Source organism: Phaseolus vulgaris, chromosome 8 (genome assembly GCF_051622355.1).
Source record: "Phaseolus vulgaris cultivar YP4 chromosome 8, ASM5162235v1, whole genome shotgun sequence".
Lineage (NCBI taxonomy): Eukaryota > Viridiplantae > Streptophyta > Magnoliopsida > Fabales > Fabaceae > Phaseolus > Phaseolus vulgaris.
The window spans coordinates 54,164,526-54,169,361 of NC_143505.1; positions in this window are offsets into that span (position 1 = coordinate 54,164,526).

Here is a 4,836-nt window from a genome sequence, read left to right on the forward strand (position 1 = left end):
CATTACTCTTTATTTTTATAATTTTTAGAATTATTTATTTATAAATTATCATTGGTTTCACTTTTAAAAAAATTATGCAAAAGTTTATGATATAAAGAAAAAAACTCATGATCGATAAATTTTAGATTATCTCTAAAAAAATAATTAAATAAAAATAAAAAATAATTAATTGTTATATTAAGTAAATTGAATATTATTTTAGAGACTAAAAAAATTATTGATATATAAAATTATTGATAGCTAATTAGATATCAATTTAAAAATTATTTATTAATAATAAAAACTAATTTAGATATCAATAAATTTTTACTATATAAAATAATATATAATTTAGTAAATATGATAATTAATTATTTTTAATTTTAAGATTAGTTTTTATTTAACAATTATCTACAAATAATGTATGTTTTCCTTTTTTACGTAATTTTTTGTTTTCAAATCGTTGAACATTACTAGATAATCACATTTAAAATATTATTTAATTTGACGTTAAGATCATAATTTTGTTCTCATAAAATTGTTCTCTATAGGTTAATAAATATTATGTTTTTAAATCACACATAATCTTTACTAATAAAGGTATCATTGAATTTAGTTTGAAGCTGTGCCGAGAATGTTTAACAAACTACAAATAATTATGGCTTTCTTATTTTATTTTTTTAGACAGTTTAAAATGTTTTATAGTGAAATATATTGTTTAAATAAATAAAAACTGAAATTTTAGAAATTTATAGAATTAATTTAATTTCTTTTGAAACTATATAATTCAAAACTCTATTTAATAATTAAGAATTTGAAGTTATCTATACTCTCTTTTTTCATATTTATATGTTTTTTCTCTTCATGATTTTTCCCCTTAATTTGGCATTGGTTGATAGATTTTTAGCTCAACTGAAATTAATTAATTAATCAAAACAATTGTAACTGAAATTAGTCCAAATTAAGTTTTACTGATACCTATTAAAATTGTCAACCTTAATTTTTATTTTTATTTTGACAAACCTTATAAAAAAATAGTGTTGATCAACCATATTACAAAACATCACTTACTTATATTTTTTAAATCATTAAATATTGTCTAATATTATTAAAATTAAAAAAAAAATGACGGTGATTGAAACGCTTTATTTAAAAAATTCAATAAAATTTCAACTGAAATATTTAGAAAATAAATCAATTTGAGTTTATATAACAATTTAAATTCAATGTATTTTATTTCCTTAAAATTGTTTAATTGTGAATTCAAATCCATGATAATAGTTTTACCCGTCAATTAATAACATGTAGAAAATCCTATAAGGATAACTTAGATATTTCCACTACTATCCTATTATGTTAAGAATAAAATAGAATCATAATGTTATATACTAAATTCTAAATAATAATAGTATCCTCAATGAGTTCCTTTTAAAAAAAATATTATTTATTATGAATTTCACAAATATAATCCTGGAAATTGAAGAAAAAAAAAACTATATTTAATTCTAAAAACTCATATTTATGAGAGTTGAATTGAATTATCATTTTTTTGCAAGTAACCCATGAGAATATCTCCATGTGAAAACTCTAGATATGTATATGTTTCATTCTAATGGCATGTGTCTCTGCCATGTTCATGAATTCCCATTTTCCAATAGAGATTACAGAAATTCATGTTATTAGATCCTAGTGAATTATATACTACTTGTTATAAAAACCATGGCATCACATTCAACTAAAATAAAAAAGGCAAAAGCTTGTAATCTACAAAAGTAGATTTTTCAACAAATTTGTGTCAAGTTTTTCTTGTCTTAAAGCCAAGGGGGCCATTCACCAAAGGGAGTAAAACAAATATAAAAATGTCCACAACCAAAAGCCATGAATTTTTCCACTTTTCTAAAGTGAGTAAAGACAACATCATTCTTTGTAAGAAAAAGATTCATGTGCTAGTTATTAACATTTTCATGGCTTATTTGTCAAACCCCCCACCAGTTTGACCAAATTATTATTTTTCTACTGTTCAATCTGAAAAAAACAATTAAAGTAAATGTACACAGAAATCTTGTGACCTATATGAATTGAAATAATATGCTGGAATGAGACTAAATAGCATGATCAAACAATTGTGAAATTGGAAGAGCCAAAATTAACTGTTGTGTTCATAGATTATTTCTTCCTTGCAAAAGATCATTTCAGAACCTAAGATAGATCTAGTGTAGCATTTGATCATGCTTCTAATATGCTCAAGTACTGCAGAATCTTTTGGAATTTTGTAGGCCTCCTATGGAATTATGAACTTAGCTAATTGCTTTTTGTTTAATGGTTAAAATCCTATTTCTTCTGTACTTTTGAGTGGATTCCACCCCACTTATTGAAATTTACACTTGATAGATTACTCAAAGTATATGGAGCCAAAAGGTACATCAGAGACAGTTAATCAAAATGAAAGCAACTTGAGAATACAAAATTCATAGACATTGAAAAAAAAGAATAAATTTGCTGTTTGTTAGAGATAGAATATGAAAGGAGTTTTTATAAGTAAGCAGCAATTTTCATCTTAGAAACCAAAAAGTAGTACTGGAACATATATTTTCTTAATAGGATTTGTGGTTTGGTTATAGTGTTAAATATTGGACATGAAGTTAAAATATGAACAGAATTTAGGTGATTAATGATGGTAGATAAGAAAATGAAGAGTCAAATTTGAGTTTCTGCATAATTGTGATCACAGAAGATAAAAGAAAAGCACTCTAGTGATGATTTATTTAATAAACTGAGATAGATATGCTATGATATTAAAGTTCAAAACTCTCTCTCTCACATTGATGCAGTGAAAATATGGATACATGAGCCATAATAAGTGATCACAGGAAGATCACCTAAGCTCCAACAAAAGTATCAAAGGCTCTCTCTCTCTCTCTCTGGTCCATAGTTGTTTCCCAAGTAAAAAGCATCCAAACACACTCTGCACCATATTTATTTATTTGCGTTTAGGCACCAACCCCTATGCTATGGCTATGCACATTCATTGACTCACACCTCTCATTGACTATCCTCATTTTCAGAGCTCTCACTTCAAGGTTCCTCACACCATACACACAACACATGTTTGCTAACATCACACTGTCAACAAAAAGGGCCACCCTCCTTCAAACCTCAACTTTACTTCCCTTCCCTTCTTCTAAACCTTTATTTTTTTTTTCTTTCTAAGTGTTTCTAGGGACACCCTTTTGAATCTGATCCAAAAAGAAGCTGATTTTGTTTCTTTCTTCACCGGGTTTTGAGCCAATTATAAGCTTTCCATGCACCATCTGTGCCTAAGTGGGAGCATGAGGCTGATGAGTCTACAACCTTGTTTCTCAATCCTACTGTTGATTCTGTTCTTGTTCAAATTCTCATCCTCTGCTGCAGAAGGGTATGCAAAATCTCAAAGCCTTGCAAATCAACCTTTGCCAAATCTTAGTCACCTTCATGATAAAGGAGGTTCAAGACAGAATACAGGTGAAGCTGTTCTTGGTGAAGAGAAAAGGATAATCTACACTGGTCCTAATCCTTTGCATAACAGATAAGTGCAGATTTTTAGTTCTAAAGGCTCCTTTTTTTTTCCTTGTTTATTTTAAGTCCTCTTTGTGCTTTGTATATATACATATATAATTTTTTTTCTTTTTTTCTTACTTCTTTTCTTGTTCTTTCTGCCTTTTCTTTTCTTGTGAGAGTCTGTGACTTATTTTTCATAGACCAGTTTCTTCTGGTGTATTGTCAATAACCATGTCTAAGAATGCTATGTTACCACTCATTATCAAAGAAAAGAATATTGGCTAATGGTTTCTAATTCCATAATTCTTTCAGATTAAAGTTTAATTTCTATGTATAGTAAGTTTTCAACAATTATGGTAAAAAGGTTAACTAATTATAAAAAATGGCAATTCCTAATTAACTGAGAGTATGCAAAAATGTGTAAGTTCATGTATTATTTTTTTCTCTTGGAATAAATGCGAAAACAAAAAAGATAGAAGATGCAATGTTTGCATCATGGATATTTGGGTTGCATTAATGGAACTGTTTAATTGCTTACGTTAACTGTTGGAAAATTATCACATTGACAGTTTTTTTATTAATCTATTATAAAAAATATATTAAACTACGTATATTTATAAAAAAATATTATAAATATTAAAATTATAAGTGTCTGTCTAATTAATTACTTGTAATGTATGGTTAAATAGTTTGAATATAATGTCATTTTTAGTCGATTTTTAATTTGGCATTTTTCTTTTTCTAAACTTCGTTTTTAACTTTTAATTTTGAAAACCAATTGAAAGAAAATAAATTATTAAAAAGACATTCTTAATATAAGTTTATAATTAAAAAGAATAATTTAAAATCATAGAAAATTCAAATCAAATAAGGAAAAAAAAAAGAATTCCGCAGGATTTGAACTCAAGGGAGAGAAATTAACCATATGTGCTACTGCACATCACATAATAATTCTAGTCATGCACATCTATTTATTTATACATTTTGCTTAGAACATTATAAAACTAGGTTTCCAAGTGATGCCGATAACTTAATTGTGAAATCATACAAACTGGTTAAAAACATTTTTTTTTCTTATAATGGTTTTAATCCACTCAAATATATTATTTATACTAAAATATGGACGTGGTTTATAAAAAAAATATGAAAACAATATTTCTTTAGATGCCTAATAATTTAGAATGCAAGTAGTTGAAACTAAATATTATAGTTGGAGATACTCAAATTTTATGGTATATTTTATTATAACTTAGTCTTAAAGTTATAAAATTAAGATATTTAAATTTTATGTTATAGTTAGACCAGTTATAATTAATAAAA